Source organism: Pleuronectes platessa, chromosome 8 (assembly GCF_947347685.1).
Source record: "Pleuronectes platessa chromosome 8, fPlePla1.1, whole genome shotgun sequence".
NCBI classification, from domain to species: Eukaryota; Metazoa; Chordata; class Actinopteri; order Pleuronectiformes; family Pleuronectidae; genus Pleuronectes; species Pleuronectes platessa.
This window is the reverse complement of record NC_070633.1, coordinates 19,056,885-19,077,897: the sequence shown is the minus strand read 5'-3', so window position 1 is coordinate 19,077,897 and position 21,013 is coordinate 19,056,885. Positions and strand designations below refer to the sequence as shown.

Sequence of the window (21,013 nt, the reverse complement as noted above, 5' to 3'; positions counted from 1 at the left end):
CAGTATTTACTTCTTATTTACTCACTTTTTCTAATATTTATACAAAGTAACATTTATTTAGACATACACATCTAAATAAAAATAAATAAAAGATAAAAGCTATAAAAAGTGAAGTAAAAAGTGAAAGGCAAAATGCAAAACAGTGAACAGTGTCAAATTGCAATATGCAAAGAGACGTACTATTTCCCCAGGGAATATTGGGGTGATTTTTATATTTGACAATTCATGCAGAACTGGTTAAAGCCTACACATATTCAAATAACAAATAGATAGATAGACAGATAGATAGATAGATAGATAGATAGATAGATAGATAGATAGATATTTTATTGATCCAAAGGGAAATGTAGGCATCCAGTAGCACACAAAACAATCAAACACAAGAGCATACGAATAATAAAAGGTTCATATGAGTCTCTGTAAAGAAATATGTTCTCAAATGATATTAACAATATATTTTAAGTATAAGGTGAATGAAAGACACAAACTGAGGCAGAGTACTGAAAGATCAACTCAATAAATTCAATAAAGAAAAACAAAAAAGTAACGACAACATGTTGGAAGGGATCTAACTGTGCAATCTGTGTGATCTGGTGATTTACTGTTCCTGTAAGAGACAGGAATCATAAACTTCCACCGTAATCACAGCCCAATTGAATTGTGCATGTACGGAAATAACTCGCAAGGTAAACTAATAAGCCTCAGAGCAGCCAAACCCCTGCAGAGGACCCACCTCACGTTTCTCCGAGGAGCCGTGCGTGTGGGGGGCGCTTGCATGTGTGCACGTCAGGGTGCTGGCGCCTCCTGTCGACAGTTATGGGCCACTGCCGGTGCGCGGAGCTGCAGAGAGAGAGGGGCACTCTCAGATTTCCCTGCTTCTCCCGGCCGAGTCCGCTGCGCCGCTTCCACATCACGGCCGACAGCGAACCGAGACGACGACGACGGCATGCGCTCGGTGAGCTTCAGCCCCACGTCCTCCACAAGCGGCCCGCGTTGTCCCGAGCACCCCTCGGCCCACACAAGGTGAGCTAAACCGAACACAGCACGAGCGTGGTCCGCGGGTTTTGTGTTTTTTTTTTTTAAAGCAACGCTCGGTACACGACCCAGCACCGAGAGCCCCGCCGCTCGCTCGCTCTCCCAGGCCCGGCTAGTGAGATCTGCCTGGCGCAGACGGAAGAGGCCAGTTTCTCGGCCTGACTCTCCCCGCTGACTGGAAGCATAAAGCCCAGGCGGTGTGTGGCGGGGGCTCGGTGCCGCTCTAGGCTACATTAAGGCAGCACGGAGGGAGCGGTGGAGGGGGGGCTAGCGTTACATGTCGAAGTTTGTACCCAGGATAGAGCCATGTCCGGCGGCTCCACTCTGTGGGTTTATATCGGAATTCCTTTCTCCGGCCGGATACTGTGTTGCAGCCCCGGTACCAGCGACTAACTTGTTTGTGTAACTTCGGAGCAGCGGCAGCCAGGTCGAGAAATCCTCGCCTCAAGTTAGCTTCGACTGCTCTGCAGCCATGAAGCAATCTACCCTCCGAATGTGTCTCTACCCGCGGTGATGAGGCCAAACGATTTTTCTGGGCAAATTGTAATGAAAGGTCGATGGGACTGTCTGCCACCCGATCCAACAGCAGTGCACTTGACAGAGCCGGACAAAAGATCCCCGCGGGAGAGCTCCGTGCACTGCCCCTGACATGACTGGGTCCAAATCACTTCTGGGAACTTGGGTTCATTATCAGCAGTGATGGTGACACGCTGTGTTATGACACATGGTCCATCAGATTACTATGTGTAGGGATCCTCTGCGAACGGGTTATTGCTGATGCTTCCCATAAGATTTCATAACAATCACTCTCAAACCACACACACACACACACACACACACACACAAACAAATGAATAATGCTGACTTTGCATTGCTCTTCTCCAATTTGGATTTTCATTCACAGATTGGGAGGCGCTGTCTAAAAAGATGCACTCAGTTCTAAGCGTGTTCTGTGTGTATCGGATGCACAATGCACCACTCACTCAGCGTCTGCTCTTCACTGTAGGAGACTGCCTTGTGGTCTGGTCTGAAACAGAGCAAACGTCGGCCCCCACTACGACAGCTGAGTCTATTAAATGTTATAAACACTTGACTTGGTCTGTAGGAGAAAAGAAGGAAGGGTGGAACAGTTCAGACCTGCCTGAAATCTGTTGCCTCGGGCTGTACACACAAGCAAGCGTGCACCTATGTGAGCAAGCGATTACTCAAGGAGAATGACTCACGCTCAGATTGTATTTGGCAAAGTCGTAAGGACTTTCCCTGCGTTTCGCCCCGGCTGCACAAGACATTCTTGTAAGTGAAAAATGCTGTCCCTCTGCTTTTATGTATCATGAGATTAATTTCACCAGCGCTCCACATTTTTTAGCTGGTCCCAGGCCATGTGTTGTTTATCACATGTTCTATCCTGCATTCGCACACACAGAAAAATGTAGGGGCTTATTCCATTTGCAGATTTGATTTAAAATTAAGAGTGTCCGCCGGGCTGTCATGTGTTTGTCAAATTTGTGGAGAGCTGAACCTTAAGAGTTTTATTTATCCGTGCCAACTGTTAGTCTGCTTGTTCTAACCCTCCATCTGACTGCTCCCGCTGGCTGCCAAACATGCTATGATGTAGGGCTCTCAGTTGACGAAAAGCTGCCACTGCTGCCGCAGCCATTTGATCGTATATCAGCATCTCAACACTTAGATATGCCTGTTAAATGCAGCGACTAGGTTACAGTGCCTACACATAGAGGTAGATAACATGAGGTGTATGACAGATCATGTCACTGAGCGGGGGTTTGGCCATTTATCAGAATGAGACATGATCACAGTCGATTCATCATTTTAGGTTTTAGGATTGAATGGAGGGAGAGTAAGAGGGAAAGTAGTTGGTTGTCAGCCACAGCTTCGACTGCTTTACTGCTTCGTATCTCCACACAGAGGAGGATGTAAATTAAACTGTACTGCAGCAACTATACCATCACATTTAATGCCACACAAGGCAACTGTTGGGAAACTGCAGTGGCCAACACATGTCGGCTCTTTTCTTTTTCCATGTCAGTGCCCCTTGTAGCCACACTTTGTGTGTGTGTGTCGGGGGGTCGCAGGCCTCTCTTTGGAGTGGGGCTAAAACCAGGCATCTTTCCAAAACTCAGCACCCCCTCCCAAAACCCTCTCTGCTGGGTATAAGCACCGCTTTGTGACACAGTTCTGCACCCTATGGTTCTGCTCATTCATACACTACGACAAAATCTACTGGTTCCACGAGACACTGGAATCTACAATGGGATGTAGACCCAATATAGCCTGCTGTTTAACCAGCAAACCCAGTTGTTTTCTGATTAAGTACATTTTTGGGGATTAATATGCCAGAATGCAAGAAGCAGATTGTACCATTGCGCCATGTAAAAGTATCAAGTTTGTATTGATGTACCGTTTTCTGTCTGGAATGTGGCTGTAGCATTTTTTGGATTAGGTTGTGCTATCGGGAGGGATATTGGAGCGCAGCAGCAGTGTAAATATATTCTATACAACCCAGCACAGCTGAGTATTAGCAAATTATTATCCGATAGCATCTGTAATCCTCAGGAAAACCTGGAGAGTTGTTTTTGAATAGTACTAGCCTCCACCAGATAGTTGGCAGGCACCGGGGGTGTCCACATGTGTGACCGGCTGGCTAGGCTAGCAGCTCGGCTGAATGCTACAGTATGCAGGCAGATCAGATTACTGAACGATTAGCCATGGCCTCTATCCCCATCCCAGGGAAATGATTTTCCACTGTCATAATTCCCAAGACTGAATTACGCAGGCCAGTGACTCACAGATACTCAATACTACAGCCCTGAGCGCTGTACCCCGTAACTGTTGCTCTCTGGCGAGGGGAGATAGGACAAAATAGTTTTCAATTTGAATATCTGGTTAAGCTCTGGTGCTTACTCTCGCATATGGATGACCTAGCATCGACAGTGGTTGGGGGCAAAGGGTAGCGTTTAATGTGATCTTTGCACTTAAGCTGGGACCAGCAGGAAGCTGCAAAACGGTCACTGAGCTCTAAAATGTCCCTGCTATTGTGAGATGTACATCAGAAATGTGAGCACATGTTAGATGGGCAATGATGCGGCGTAAATCAAGCAGGCCTCTAGTGGAATTCTGCCGAATGGAAAGATGGAATAAGAGAGCGAGAGCGGGGGTAGCCGGTGAGGCTAGCTGCTAGTGGAGGTAGGACCATGTTTCCAAGGTGCTCACCCCCTGAGGCAGGAATCTGATACATTCCAGAGGCTCCTGTATCCAGACGAATAATGGTGACTAGGGTGTAGTGTTTCATCAGGTGACACGTGATTGGAGCATAAGTGCTGGGAAAGTAAGAGCTATGTCATAAGCTCAGAGGTAGCTCGCTCTGGTTGCCTGGAGGGATCAGGAAGTATGTCAGAGGAGCAGGATGGGTTATGTGTGATATGGATTTATCCCTTGTAGAAGACAACCCACTCTTCCCTTGCTACCATTAAGATACAGAGGTTGACATTAAAACACTGAAGTGAAAACTCTGATCATTATCAAATTACAATGAATGACACAGTGGGAAAACCCTTTTTTCTCTCTGTAACATTATTCTTTATTGTGCACTGATTAGGCCCATATATTTTACTTAATAATACAATTTAAGACAGCAGAATGCCTGCTGATGGTGAATAACCAAAAAGTCATTAGGTTCGGCTTGGCTTGGCTCTAGACAGGTTGAGACATGAATCTGTTTTCTTGGGGCATGCTCCTTGAGATTTTACAGATTTGCCTGTTTCTAGACCAACACCTGTGACGAAACAGTGTAAGCAGCCAAATCTGTGGGTCCAATTTTCTTCGTTGAGTTTTCAACCCTAGAAATCTGTCCTCCCCAGCCCCTGAGCTTAAAGCTATTTATACTGCTGCTGCCACAGGAAAAAAATACCATGTTTTATTTAGTGGTCAAAAAACAAGCTGTCGGGTGTTAATGGACTTCACCTCAGCCATTCCGGCGGACCCTCGGGGTACGGCATGCTCATATGCTCGGCAAGGGAGCTCTCAGCACTGGTCCGTTAATGAAGCCATTTTCAGAGATGGAGAGATGCAATAATGGGAACGCACCACTTCACTGCAGGATATTCTAACCCCATCCTCAACATAAGTGCTATCAGTCATCTGATATTTAGATTTTTTTTTAAATCTCCTTTGTCCATTTAGCCATTCAGAGGCCTCTTTTCCAGACTCCAGGTAGTGATACGTGTGTTTACTGCCTCAGTGTTGCATTGAGATATGCACTGTTTCTACTGAGAAACTTTGAGCATGTTGCATTGGTGTCAGTGTTTTGTACTCTCACTAGAAAAAGGAAATCTGTGATGAAGGCTGTTCTCCCAGTGTAAGTTACTGTCCATCTGTTGAACTGTTGGACATTAGCCTAACATCACTGGACCTATGGCATGGTGCTAAAAGCTCCGTATGAGCATCGAGGGCAGACAGGTGGTGGGTCAGAGAGCGGGGGTGGGGGATCTTTATGTTTACCCAGTTGTCTGGTGGCCGCCACTGTGTCTGACTGCACCACGGATAACTTCTGTAGAACTGAAGTGTGTACACCTTCACTCACGCATGCCTCAAATTGTGCAAATACAGTGTTGTGGTTTTAAAGTATACAGCAGACCAAAGTGGAAAATGTAAATTGTTTGTGTGTTTGTCACTTAGTAACACATTGTATTCAAGAACAAAATCCTCAGTTTTGCACACATATTTGAATAGCAAGAATTGGAAGCTTCATTAGTCAAATATTTGAACACATTTGACTATTTAAAGCCTGACCTATGGATTTTAAGGGGCCGATATCAGTTTTACTGAGTAAAATATTATATATTTCTGAAGCTGAAAGGTTTGTCTCTTATATAATAATGACGATACATGATGACTACTCTTAGTTGTGTAATGTAATACAGTACAACAGCCTCTAATCGTGATGTTAAAGTCACCTTGAGGTGTTCTATTACATTTATATTAGTTGAATGTAACTACTAACTGTATGGTTGTGTCTTTCTCTTAGCAACAGTGGCCTTTGCTTTCACTGTTTGACTGTTCCTCCCGGTGCTTAAACAAGATTACAGCTGTGAACCTGATGCTGTCAGGAAACCCATGTTCAGTGTTCACCCGCTAAAGGTTGTGCAGCACATTTCATGATTGGCGAGTGAGCGCTTACATAAGGTCACATAGATGTTCCAGGTTTTCTTTGTTAGCTCATGATCACAGAGGCTCTTGTTATCCAGGACGACAGTACATTACAAAATAGAGGCACGTCTCTGACACGCTCCCCCTGTTCTCTGTCCTGATGCAGGAGAGCAGAGCGGGCCGGGCTGTTATGGCATTCCACCAGGACAACAGAGCTGAGTAAACTTGAGCAGGGCATCTGGTGTCCAGTGCCCCTGCTCTCTACCCTCTCTCCCCTGCCTCTTAGCCCCAAAGTAGACCAGGCCACCACAGCACAGAAAGTCATCTGGTGACCACTCTGCTACCATCTGTGAGTGCATTTGGCTTCGCTGCAAACAAAGCATTGTGGCATGTGAACATCCTCAACATCTAAACAGCTCTGCCCGCCTACCTAACTCCATCTTTGGGTGGAAACTAGGAATGCATTGCCAGGGTTCTGGGTCATCTCTATTTCAATTCATTAAATTGCACCAGGGCCTTGTGAATCCACCGTAGCAAACTGACCACAGCTGATGGCACACTTCTTCTCCATTTTGAATTGCTGTGGTGGAAAGAACTGTAACGGTGCTGACCCGAGTTTTAGCTTCAAGGGTATCCCCCTCCACTGATCCGAAGCGGTGCAGTAACTGCCCAGCCTGCTGTCTCTCATCCATCCTGGGTGGTAGAGAGGTGAGTGTTTGTGTGTGTGTGTGTCTGTCCCTGTCTATGCAGGACAGGTGTTGGCAACCCGGAGGTCAGTCCAAGTGCAGCTAGGGCACTTAGACAGGGGGATGGCTGGAAACCGAAAATGACAACAGGATGAATGAGCTTTATTTTGCCAGGTCTTGAACAGTTTTATTCAGAGGGCGAGTGCCGCTTTAAACGGGGTCAGTTGTGACGGTCAGGTGGTGTAACGGCTGGCTGCTCTCATGGAGACTTGCCACAGCCGCAAACATTTGGTCCATACAGAGACACTCAGAGGTTGTTTGGGTAAAGAAGCAAAACTAAAGGAACCATAGTGGGATGTGCAAGCCTGCAAACACAACTCCCTACCCCCTCTGTGCAGTGTTAAGTGGCCGGATATGTTTGGTGAATGGGACACAGGTGTCTGGGCTGCACTGTGTGTGGCTGGCCAGAGGTCTCTGTTTGTTTTCTCTTCGTAATGGCCCCCGAACTCTCTGCTGTGGCTTGACCAAAGCTCATTCTCAATGGGCCTGGTTGGAGGCCCCCTCTTATTCTCTTCTGCAGTGGGGTTGAGCAATGGATGGATTTTAGTTCGTTTTGACTAGATCTGATAATGAAATCCCACCACACAATGTGGAGGCTACACATTGAGGAAGTCTGATGCTATTTTAGATTCCTCTTTCTTCCTTTTTGTTCTTGCCTTTATCCCTCTGCTGCCTCTGATCTTCCTCAGCAAAGCAGGCGTTTGAAGTTGTCAAGTCTCTGGCTTCATTGTTGAGTCCTCAAAGTGCTTATGTGACAGGTATAGAAGAGCTAGAGGGGAGTAACATGACTCCCACATAGTCCACTGCCACCCCAGTCTTCATCCTCTACACCTTGGTTTCCCACTCTCCTTTGGCACATAGGCCTCAGGTCTGTGCTGATGTCACTCTGCTGAGCTTCGCTTTGTTGACTAACAGCCCAAAGGTGCGCTTTGGGCTCTGAGGAAGACTCGCACTCCGCTGCCACAACCCCATACTGTGTCTCCCTAAGGAGCTCAGCCGGGTGAGGTAATGGTTTGTTAACCCCTCAGCCACCTCCATGTTTGGACGTCGTACTGGCAGCAGTGGTTGCTATCGGCACCCTAATCTGATTGTTTTAGTAACCCTGTGGCCTTCCCAGATGGCCCAGCCTCTGTGCTGGTTTATGATCAGCATACAGTTAATATCTGGCGTACATAACGTTCCCCTCCCTCCACACATACTGCTCCCCTCAAACTCTGCTCTCATTTCTCTTCACCACCCCTTTGCGATAGTCTCTGAAGCCTTTCCATGAGTGCCCTGTTTTATTTCTTTATTTCACTGAGCTTTTAAAATTCCAGAATCCATTTCTTTTGCCCCCAGGCACAAAGGGTGATGGCTAGAGACGGTGTAGCAAATTAAATTTGGTCTCCTTCTTTTGCACCCCTTGGACATGGGCACGACAGAGAAAGACGACAGGAGCAAAGAAAGCTGGAGGAAAAAGCCCATTTCCCATGCATTACTGTCTCCTTCCTCAGGGTCTATCGCGGAATAACACCAACACCTCTATCGCTTTTCCCCCTCCTCTTTTTAATTCCCCCCCCCCGTCTTGCTCTCACCGCAGCTATTCCTTCTCAAGCAGTCTAACCTAAAGGTCTCCTTGCTCTTTCTACCACTGCTAACACAGTCTGACCCAGTTTATTAGTTTGGGTCTAGTGAATCATTAATCGAGGTTATCTAACTGTTCCTGTAATGATTCCGCTGTGACTCGTGTGTCAGTGCCTCTCTGTGTTCAGATCTGATCAAGCCGTACCCTCATGCTTCTTGCTCTACATTTGTACTCGATCATAACCATTTTGCAAAAAAAAGCATTGTCCCTCAAGCTAGACTATATGTTTAATAGGTGCGCTGTGCACTGTAATATGTCATTGTGTCAGAGCACAATACGTGGACTAAGTGCACTGAATGCAAATTAATCTTGTGGGATTGCAGCAGCTGAAATGAGTGGGGTTTTGGGGAAAGGAGGGGAGCGAAGGGAGGCAAAGAAGGAGGGCTAATAGTGGCGACAGAGAGGAGAGAGAGAGAGAGAAAAGAGCATGTGAGGAGGAGGAGGTGGAGGGATGTGGGATGTAGTCATCGCCAGGCCCATTCATCATGCAATGCCTGCTGGGATGCGCTGGGGTCAGTCCCGCACAACACAATTACAGCCTGTTCCAGTGTGTTGTGCTCGACTCCACAGTGTACCGACTATGTTCTGTTGTCTTTTGTTAGGCTTCCTCTGTTCCTGCTCTCTTGTTTTCCACTTTGCGTGCTTTCTTCTCTGCTGCGGATGTGTCTATTTAGTGGCAGATTTCTCATCTCTCTGTTTTTTCGTCTTCTTGTCTTACATACTTTTGAACTTGCTAGTCGAGCTATCAGCAAATGATCAGCTGAAGTTCTTTGAGCAAAACATCTCAATTAGCCGAACAGTTGTTGTGTTCTTCTTTGTATCTTTCAGTCTTAAAATCTCTACTTCTTGTCTTAAGCAATTAATTGCTGCATTTTTCAGTCATGCGGCGGAGATGCATGCCAGGCTGTTCTACCAGCTTCTTTCATCCACATCTGAATCACAGCCTTTTGCTTGATTCATGTGATTGACAGGCCTGGTAGCATGGGGGTGTGAGATGCTAGTAAGCATGTTGTTTACCCAGCCTGCCTGACAGTCCTTTACGAGCCTACAGATGTTTCCAGAAAGCTGTAAATATCTGCTGTGTGCTCTAATGTCAGTTGACAGCTTATCCGATCCTAAGGATATCCCTGTCTTCCTGTCAATTCTTCTCGCAGCGAAGCCAAGTTTTCCCTGCGAGGGAACCATTTTTAGGTGGTCTGAAGGTATAAATGAAAACATCACACGGGGTGCAAGCAAAAACAAATTTTGAAGGTTGAATCAGATATTTTCGAATCCATCATAGTACATGGCAGGACTTGATATTGCTGGTGTGGCATCTAGTTGTTGCTTTAAGAAACAAACTTTATATAAAGTCGGTCATTTTCATAGTGATCGAGTTAATATTTGTTTTGGAAAATAAACATTACAGATATCTTTAGGGCTGGACAATAAAACAATATCAATAATTATGCCCATACAATTTTAATTATTAGCAATATAACAGGTTCAATACTTACATTGTTGTATTGCTTGAATGCATTATGACCAGTGAGGAGGTGAAACACATAATTACTCTAGCTCAGATTTGTAAAGTGTTTGACTGTTCTCTCACATGTTCTGCTCATAACTAAGAGTTTAAAACCACAACCTTCACTCATAAGCAAAAATCGGTATTTAAACTTTAAATTTGGTCAATGACATGTATCATGTTAATTATCAATATCGGCTAATATAAAAATGTTCAACCTTGAAATAATTGTTGGCCATATCATCCAGGGTACAACAAGTCCATAATTTAACTCCACATTAGTAAGCTGATCATTATTTACCCCACAGTTGATAAATTGAACTGTAAAGTTTTACAACATTGTACGTTCAGCGACCGAAAGCTGATGTTTTCAGAAATGTCCAAGCAACAGTTTAAAAATCTAGATATCCTGAATATATGCTTTCTGGTAAAACAGAAACAATTTCCAATTAAAAAGCTGGAACTAGCAAATCTGCAAGTTTGAGTGTTTTCCTCGAAAAATGCCTCGAAATTAAATAATCGATCAACTCATTATTGAAGCTGCTAATACACTGATGTAAACAAAACACCATGACTGAATATTAACAGGTCAGGCTGCGTTGCTGTTCAGTGTAGTTTATGTCTTGTTAATGAATGAGTTATGGAAGGTTCCACTTCAGTGTTTGAGATTTAATGATGAGGCTGCTATTCTCCGGTTTGGATTTACATGACAAATTGTGCCTTTTTAATTAATGACATCGTTAGTGCAACTGGCCATGTTTTTGTAATACATCATGTTGATCATGGTGGAACATTGTCCATCTGTTTAGTAGATTTTGGATTCTGAGCCTCATATGTAATTTTGTAGATTAACATGCCAAAAAGAATATTCCATGAAATGACAAACACTCACTGTTCTTGTAGAAATGTATTCTTGGCACAAATAAGCTGTTTATTAAACAGCATGAGGACCATGGGGGATTTTGTTTTTTATTTTTTATTTTGTGTGTCAGAGCCTAGTTGTGTTCACTGATCATCATAATTTGTAGTAGTCGAATGATTTCTTGTAACAAAAGAGGAAAAGGTATTCACTGTCAGGTCGCAGAAGTTCACTTGCTCACTGACACTGCACTGGGTGGTGAGTTGGCTGATGGGAACTAATAGAAAAGCCCCAAGATTGACTGAAAGAATGACAAATCGTCGCCAGAAAATGCAACGTTATAAAGCACAGCATCTGGAAGCAATTTTAAACAATGGGTTGTCTTTAGCAGGCTCCATGTTGAACTGTATGGATGCCTCTCTCTCCTGACTTTCTTAAGTATTGGCCTCTTGAGATGACTTGTGGAGAACATTCTTGACGTGGAATGATCAACGTGGAGTTCTTTGAAATGATATTCACATAAAACTCTATATGGACCCTCAAGCGGCTGAAATCTGTTCATTTTACCAATGTTTGTCGGAGGAGCCCATGTGAGAACAAGAAGATGTCCAGAGAATTTCCTGCGAGTGAGGGCGTGTTGATGACGTTGCTAACGTTAGATTCGAGAGCTTTTGGCAATGCCTCTGTCGCTGTCCTGTTAACAGAAACAATTTTATTTCCGCAGCGGAATTCATATGTCAGCCTCTGCCTCCTGTATGTTCTACCCAGACACCACCCCTTGCGTGATTGTCGCTGACATTTTCCCATTGTTATAGCTCGTCTGACTTGTACAATCCTGCTGTGTTCTTCGTATATAAAAGACAAAGTTCACGTCTGAAAATAGCCTGAGTCAAAAACTAGTTTTATTTCATAGACTGACAGCCCTAAACCTGAGGATATATCCTCATTCCACTGGTATCAGCTTTGGGTAGCTTTTACCTAATGATGTTGGGATTTTACTGAATGGCTAATCTAATCACTTGGGTTCAGTGCAAAGGTCTAACCCTGATCTGAAACATTCATAAACCCCTACAAAGGTTATCAGTACTTTGCAAAATTTAATGAAGATGGATGAGCTATTACCACCGTAGACACACAAACCTACCATTTAGGTAGTTTCTTAATAATTGGCAGTCATCCTGACCAGGTCCAAACCAAGTCAAACAGGAGTCTGACCTAAATTGAGCTTGGCCTTTGAGCTGCTTTTATAATGTCCACTTCCAGCAATAATCCTGGCCATATTGTATTGTAGAGCAATGTCTAGCCACATCCCATGGCAACACTCTAGGTTGCCATGTACACCTGCTGAGTGCCGCCCCAACCTGCAGACGCCGAAGCCTGTCTGTCTGGGTGCCCCTGGGAAACCTGGGCGAGAAGGGACAACGTTCCTCACATTTCGCTCTTCACCTAATTATGTTGATTTGGAGGTTGATATCAGTGTAGTGGTGGTTAGTCTTCCCAGTGTGAGGAAATGGCAGAGTCATCAAGGGACACAACAGCTAATTAGACCTGTGTATGCTTCCATGTTAGGGGAGCGCCGGGGGCGAAGCAAGAGGGAGCGGGACGTAATGTGCCAAAAAAAAGAAAGAAAGAAAATTGCTTTCTTTTAATTGGGAACGGTTTGTGAAAGTTACTTCAAACACATCAATACAAAGCCTATTCTTTGAATGTCGCGCTGCTTAATGACAACATCCACTTCCTTGTAAGAGACAACTGGGGGGAAAACCTCAACCTTCATTACTGCCTGACATTTTACACACACTCTCACAAATCACCATCTGGGAGAGTCTGAAATCAAAGTAATTTAAGTTGCAAACATAGCAAATGGCCTACTGATACAATAATGCTGTTTTTGACTTCATACTCCCCTGAGGAAAGCTGTTAATAGGTTTGACTGATTAGAGCCTGAAGCCACTGGCTCTCAATTAGACGGTAGACAAAGCTTCAGCCCTCGCTGCTGGAAAATCAGAAGTAATGAATTAGTGATAAAGGTTTTAAAGACAACACCATTAGAGGTAGAGGGCGGATGGGAGGAGGTGGACTGCTTTTACCTTGCAATTTGCAGAGAAAGTCAAAGTCTAAAGGAATACAAATGAAATGCTTTTGATTTCTTTTTCATTTTTGCTCCTTTACTCTTCTTCTTGTCTGTCTCCCTCCGGCTACTGGTGACAGAGATATTAACCTCATCTCCACGGCGGTATCCTCGTGTGACCCGCAGAGTCGTCTCTAGCGACGAGTGGTCAAACTGTTCTGCCACTCAGGGTCTCGAGCCTCGCTGGAGCTCGTAATGCATTATGACTCCTCCATCGCTCAGGGGCGGGTAGATCAAATAATATATTAAGATTATGTTGCGAGCTGTCACACGCCACTTGGGTTAAGAAGTACTATGCCAGCAGAAATTTCTGCAGAGTCACACTCTGGGAGTGTTTTTTTTTTTTTTTTAAAGGCTGCCCGAGGCCGAGTTTGATTTTGTGTTGGATTCTGACCTATTGCCAAAGATGTCCACACAGCGCTTCTCCCCTCTATTGACCGGCATAAGCACACATTGCCCAACACCCTGCCTGTATGCGTCCATCTCTGTCTGTTCAGAGGGCTCATGGCTGTCACCTGAGGGATACGCTGTGCGCTCGAGTTATGCAGGGCAGATACCGATCCTCCGTTGGTTCAGCTGTTGTGGCCTGTGCAGACGGGGTGGGCACAGCATGTCTCCGTCTCTGTTATTGGAGGAGTCATAAAGCTGGACAAGATGTTTACTCTTTGCAAGGCGCTTGTAATGCCTTCGTAAATCTCAAGTCAGAATCATGGTGGTCCTTTAGCCAGGGCAATATTATTTGACCTTGTTTGAATCCATATGCGTTGCTTATTGATAAATAAACAGCCATTCCATTCTAACAAAGTCCTTCCGCTAAACAGTCCCAACTAAAACCTTGTTTTTGAAAGATGCTGGTTCGTGGTCATTGTTTTGTTGGATGGTGTGGTTTGTCTGAGGTCAGCTCATATGTGCTGCAGACGACTGGGTGCCTTTTTTCTTCCCACTAATCAGCATCTACACATTTGGGTTTTTCTGACCAAAATCTACTAAACAAAATAATTTTTTTGAACACCAACATCAGACATAAGCAACAAGTGAAGTTTTCCGAGGAGTCGCAGTTGTTACCTCTGAGCTTCTGCCGTTGTCTCACAGGCCTAATAAGCTGCTTTCAAACATCCATTATTTTAAAAACACCCCTTCCTTTGTTGCTGATGCTACAAGTGCATACAAGACACCTGGATAATGAGTCTCTCTCTCTCTCTCTCTCTCTCTCTCTCTCTCTCTCTCTCTCTCTCTCTCTCTCCCCCACCTACATCACTTCACCTTTCAGCAGTCTCACCCATTCACTTGATGCAATGGTGACATCACCCCTTGCATAATGGCATCCAGCCTTCTTCTTTTGCTCTCATCAGCTTCTTGCTCAAATTAGATGAGGGTGATTTCAATAAAGTTACTGTCATCCTCTCTCCATTAGTATATTAACACTCAGATTCCTCCCCTGGAGTCGTCTATCTGTCAGCCTTTCACCGGAGGGAGGGGGGGGCGCAATCCTCTTCTTTCATGGATCTGTGTAACCTAGTTACTGAGGCCCAGCAGGCAAGGCCAATCAATTAATGAACAAAGGAGCCCGCTCACTGAGCGGCGGTGTGAGTCTAGGACTATAAACAGGGTGCACCCCAAAACATGGTCGCTGTCATTTGAGTGCTCATCGGATGGATGTTGTTTTGATTTTTTATTGTGCACATGTGTTTATTTGAGCACTGCTGAGTACAGAAGACTAGAAAGCTACTATATGTTACCTGTTGGAGCCCAAAACCAGGTCAATATATATGCATCCATGTCTCATATTGACAGGGAGGAGTGTAAGAAAGGGATGGATTTTGAACTTTTTTGATAGAAAAGCACAAAACGCCTTTTCTCACTATTATATTTCATCATATTTGAGATGAATGGACCCTGGCATTTTCTCCACTGTGCCGCAAAAAAGCCCAGAAATAAAACATTTCAGATGTTGTTTGAAAACCTCTCCTCCTCGCAGACAAAATGTGGAGGTGAGCTCACAAATTATGTATGTGGCCAAAGGTTAAACATCCACATTTAGTTGTTCTGATAGGAAACCGGCAGATTTGGATGGACAGCCCTTCCCTTATGTCAACTGCTCTCTCACTGTCTTTCACCAACTTCTCATCCTTCTCTTTTCTCAATACCTCTTTTTATCCCACTGAGTCCCCGACCTCCCTTCCCCCCCATGTTACCTTTTTCCCACATCTCTCAGGTCCACGCCTCATTCTCTCCAGTCTTGCTGCCTCTCTGCCTCTCTGTCATCCCCCTTTTCCCTAATCGGGCTTTTCGTCCCCAGCGTTCCCCTCCCTGGAGTTTCCAGCTCTGTCTCCCAGTGTGTGAGATCAGGGAGCAGGCTGTTGTAACAAGCTGTTGAATAATGTAAGCACAGGGCTATAGGCCAGAGTTTCACCCTTTGATTGAGTTAACCCTCTGATCTCTGATCACATAGTGGGTGAGGCGGACACATCATAAATGACAGCTCGACAGCAGAGGAAAGCAGCCTGAAGGCCTTTTTTTTGTGCTTCTGCCTTCTTCTAACCCTCACCCAAAGGCTAAAGTTCTCCCATCCGGTTTCAGTGTCACGGCTTTTGTCAGCAGGAAACATAGTGAGTGTCCCTCGTCTTTGTTATTCTAACATTGATGTATAATTAAAGGGTTAGAAAAGGCGATGCTGAATAATAGATACCGGAGCAAAGATGTCATGGCATCCTGAACCTTATCGTACGCAGTATTTTCAGATTAAAGATTCATCAGTTTTCTTTCCTTCTAGTTGTCTGGTTCAGTCTGTGCTGGCTCATTGTGGCACCATGCTTGCCTCTGAGAAGCTAGAATCATACCTCACCTCCTGCGTATACTGAAAATGTCAAAACACAAGCCCTTGATCTGTGGAATAGTCGTAATAAATCCTCAGCACCAGTCAAGTTGTATGTGTGGTCGGTTACCAATTTGTATCAATTAATGGACTGACTCTAGTTACCTTTGGAGACTCATATCCTGAGGCAAGGGTGTATTGATCTGCCACACTGATTGGAGGCTGGAGCTGCTGGGGATGTTTTGGTATGAGTGAGGAGCGGTTCTTCATGGCTGGATTAGCTTACTACATCCTGCCCCCCTACTTCCTTCATCACACCTGTTACAGCTAGCAGGAGATAAAACTGTGTGTGTGTGTGTGTGTGTGTGTGTGTGTGTGTGTGTGTGTGTGTGTGTGTGTGTGTGTGTGTGTGTGTGTGTGTGTGTGTGTGTGTGTGTGTGTGTGTGTGTGTGTGTGTGTGTGTGTGTGTGTGTGTGTGTGTGTTAGAGGGGGACAGGGAGAGGGAACACAAGTGCTCGTGACTGAGCAAATGGCTGTGAGGCGTATCAAATGAGAAATGTGTTGCATAGGGTTTATGGTGACGGCGTGTGCCTGAACCGCACTGGCTTTGGCAGCTGCTGGTTATGGACGGGTGGCAGGAAGCATATTTTAGATTTTATGTGGGTAAAACAAACCACGTCTCAGAGTCCGTCACACGCATGACCACAAATATACATGAGAAGTTTAGGTTTGTGTGTAATTCAGTTTGTGTGTATGATGCTGCATTGTGGCATGCTTGCAGCCCAATGGAGGTTTGACCCTGTGGACAGTCTTCAGCTCCCCCCTTCTTTAAACATGTGTGTGTGTGTGTGTGTGTGTGTGGAGTCACGGTAGGATGCACAGCAGCTGTAGAGGCGGCAGGGAAGAGGGGAAATGGGTAGAGCCAGCACAGTAGACAGAAGCCTGATAGACCTGTCAGCTTCGTGACACCTGCACATGCCTCACCCTCTGGTCCAGGATGACAACAGAGGAGGGGAAAGCAGCTCAGCTATAAGAAAAATTCAGGGGCTTGTAGTCAAGAGGCCGAAATAGACCTGAGTCTGGAGCAATGGCAGAGCGAAGACTAAAGCTGAGAAAGGGATAACGGCGAGCTATGGCAGAGCCATGTTTATTCTCGGCAACATGAGGTGATAAAGGGAGAGCAGGTAGTGGCACAAGAAGTCTACACAATTCTTTTTTTTTTTAGCACTTTAAACCACAATGGATTGAATAAAGTAGTTAGAATCCAAATCATTAGATAACGATGCATTTATCTCAACTCGATATCGCTTTCGAGGCATTATTTCCAAGGTGGTCATTAAAACCTGAGTCTAACTCTTTTTTTCCCCCAAAGAGTTTCAAACTTGTAGCATAGTAGTTTCTGCTTTCATTGTAGTTTTTCGGATGTGTTGGGATGCTGTGAGATAAGTGGGGTTGTAGTGACATAAGTGAAACACTCTGCACCTTCCTTCGGCTGCTTTATTGTTGACAGTTCACTGTTAGAATAATTGAACAAACCAAACCTTTAAGAATGATCTGACTCCCTTGCTGCAACTTTTACAATGTTCTCGGATCAAATCTCAAAAGACTCTCAGACTCTCTAGTGTGATAAACTCTTACAATACAATTGTGGACATGTTTTTGAAGAGTTATGGCTTCCATTATTTTCTTACTTGGAGAACTTGAGACGGTCATTTTGGGAATTGAGACAATATTTGGCCTTGTCCCTTTTACGATTTGAAGTTCACCTTGACGGACATCATACATTTCAAAACTGTCACGCTGTTGTTTTGTTTATTTGTTTTGCTGTTGTTGTGCTTTTTAAAATATATTGTGCATTTTTTAAGTGTGATGTGAATCCATAGCCGGACCACAGCCACACAACCGACAGCCTTTTCTTAGCACCAGCTCCTGATCTGCCTTGCTGCTATAGCTCTCTCCAAATATAATTTTTTAATGTATAACCAATAAAAGCAGCTATTATAGAGACCCATGATGTAATGTTGCCAATAAACACAGCCATGTAAAAGACGATGAGTCTGTTGGTTTGCGAAAGCAGCATCTATCCACATTACTAGGGTTGAGTGTTAAGAAAAGCACATAAGACGTCACTATCTCCTAACTCTGTGCATCTTCAAGATCAATCATGATTTTAATATCCCTAGATTACCTCTGTATCAATCCCAAAACTATGCCTTTCAAATATTGGACTAACAATATTGATTGAAATAATTATCACCTCCATAGGCTTATGCCTATGTGGCAGGTCTGTCATGGCACATACAGACCTAGTACAAAAATGCACAGGCGGTGTGAAGCCTCATAAACTGCAAGTTTGAAGTCCTTATGTTAATTCATTGTTGTGTTTGTGGTATTACTGTGCAGCCCAAGGTCTCTTTGTCTTTTAAGTCTCAGTTTTCCATCAAACTGCAACAGGTTTCTCACTGTTTTTGCTGCATTCATTTAACAATCTTCCTCGTCTTGTCAAAAAGTCAATATTTTGTTCTCCTCGCAATAAAAGTCAGCCTTGTTTCAGAATCTGCCACATGCCTCCAGACAAACACTAGCTGAGATGTCAGGTCAGGTTTTTTTTTAAATGTGGCTTTTTCTATGCCAGTGACAGTGACTGGTTAATCACCAAGGCAACTGTTGTAGAACACTCTTCCTATCTCTCAGCCATGAAACCCCGCAGAGTCTCAACAGACCCTTTGGTGGCCTTCACACTGGTGTACTCAGAGCAGAGATGGTCAGTTTTTGAAGAAGGCTTTTCCACAGCTGTGATGCACACATTTAGACATTCCTAATGGTTGACCTCACTGTACAACAAAGCATAGTTTAGTGTCCTTTTCCCTAGTAAAATAGGGTGGTTGTATCATCCAGATATGGGTGTGTTTAATACACATTTAATAATAGGTGTGTACTTAATTCGTTTTCACATTCTAATGACATAACATGTGTCAAGAAAGAACATTTTAGAGTGGATTTGGACAAAGGGGTGTGTCCAGTCACTTTTATCTCTTTAACGTTGTGAGATAAGGCGTTTTTTATTTTTTTATTTCACGAATTTCCCATTAAATAAATGATGGATCTTAGAGTGTGTGCAATTTGGTGCAGCTTGATTGAATTAAAAGGCACTGTCGTTAGTGAATGCCATCCAGTTAAACTAATGCCATACATGGAAAAAGAGACAGTCCAAGGCGGCTTAATGCTGTCATTTGGGAAAACTGTATTTAGCGCAGGTTGACTCTGGTAGTGTTGACTGAAAGCAGAAAGTACAAGAGAGCATTGAAAAGTCGGAACTGAGCCTCAGTTAAATAAAAAAACAACCCTAATTCCACAGGAGTTGTAATAGGATTCATGACTGGGGCTGCAGTTGGGAGTATAATTATTGTTATTGCAATGAGACCATCATGAGGCTGGGTATTTCTCTGCAGTTGGGAGCTTTCACGCATTTAGTGCCTGCAATTACCTCGATGGGGGCATGTGTCAAGTGTGTACTGTTTGTTTATGTAAAACATAATGTACACAGCCCTCTAAACAAATGTCCACTTCCACCCATTTATCTGTTGTTCCTGATTGCACTTTGAAGCGATGATCATCAGTGCGTTTTCATGCAGGAGGAAAAATCGTATCCGTTTGATCTCGCAGGCAAAAATATGGGCAGCAAAACAGAATCTCATCTCTTGTGTCAGCTATTCTTCCGCACCGTGATTTTCCCATGGGGACGCATTTCTGCTGCGCGAATCACGGTCGGATCAGTGTGGGCTGTTTCTTATCTGAACATGAAAGATGGGAAGATGCAGGAGGAGGAGGGGGCTGAGGAAGAGAGGTAGGGGCTCCTCTGGCAATGATAATACCTGAAATTCACTGGGCGGCCTCTGGAATCTAGTTCATCATCATTTCATGAGCAGGAATTATACTTATCCCTATTATGGCCCAGGTTACATCCTCTGCTCGGCGGTTTTCCCTCAGCCTCTCACGGACCGATTGAGTAAATTGGACAGTTGAATTGTTTGTGTGTGCTACAGCTCATATTACAGCATGCCTGGGGTTTTATCATTTGTTTGATCGTCTTCTTTTATTCATATGCGGTCACCATGAGCATTGTTGTCGTTTGATAGCATCTCTGGTTCACGTCAGGTCAGCAAATCTGTTATTGCTGCTCCCGTTGCAGGTGTAACAGTCTTAATAAAACAGTTATGCTTGGTCAGAGTTTCCGTGGATTGGTTCTCTGCGCTGAATAGGCAGTTGATTTGATCGGCAGACTCAGCAGCGTGAAATGAAACCAAACTGACAACTGCTGTTATCTCTACTTGCCTCCCCCACTTAGAAACCCTCCCCCCGAACCTTCACGTTCACTCACGCAGACACGAAGAGTACAGCTTTCACCTCTGACTGATGTATGTTGTCTGTATAAGGGGAGACCCATTACGAATTCCCAGTCCCATCAGAGACATTGTGCTGCCCGCCACGCTCCCTTGTCCTTCAGCCGCATCCTGAGATGACGGTAGATAAACAAAGGGAACAAACAGTCACTCCCCGCAGCATTGATCTGGCTCCCTCACCCCTCCCTGCTCTCGCCAACAACGCCACATTGATTCCACCTACACTCAATTTATATGAAAGCCCCTCTGCCCCACCCCCCCTCTCCACCACGACTGACAAAAGTGATAAATGACCAACCCCTTCCTCCCTCTGCCACCACCTCCCTGCGCCCTGCGTTGGCTGTCCGACACAATACAAGCCTATTTCTCCTTTCACAAACCCAATAGAGTGAGCTCCCCCTTTATCGCGGAAGTGTATGTTTTAATTTTTTAGCAGGGAGGAAGTAGAGTGCGGAGGGGGTGATATAATTCATTGCTTTTAGGTCCTTCCTATAATTTCCACACATAAACATGTCACTTGTGTGATTTCAACGCCACAGGACATCCATATGCATGATGTCAAACCATCGAAAGGGACGAATGAAGGCAATAATTATTTATTTCAGTGACACATAAACTGGGGTGGCTGCTGGCTAAAAGTCTGCATTGTCACTCAGAGGAATGTATCATATGCGGAGGCATCATAGTGGGGTCAATTGTTTCTTTTTGTCCTCGGCCCATGCAGTCAATC

General features: G+C 44.5%; 1 protein-coding gene across 4 annotated transcripts in view; it reads left to right on the top strand.

The window, feature by feature from the left end:
• Positions 1-921: 921 nt before the first annotated feature.
• ndst1a (N-deacetylase/N-sulfotransferase (heparan glucosaminyl) 1a) overlaps positions 922-21,013 on the top strand; it is a 40,798-nt gene continuing 20,706 nt past the window's right edge. The window contains exon 1 of one of the 4 annotated variants that reach the window (XM_053428255.1): positions 922-1,023. The gene's annotated coding sequence lies outside the window, so the exon portion shown is untranslated. Of the gene's footprint in view, positions 1,024-6,425; positions 6,548-6,581; positions 6,907-9,007; positions 9,081-21,013 lie in introns of those variants that run through there. The other 3 variants (XM_053428259.1, XM_053428256.1, XM_053428254.1) reach the window with 3 other exon arrangements.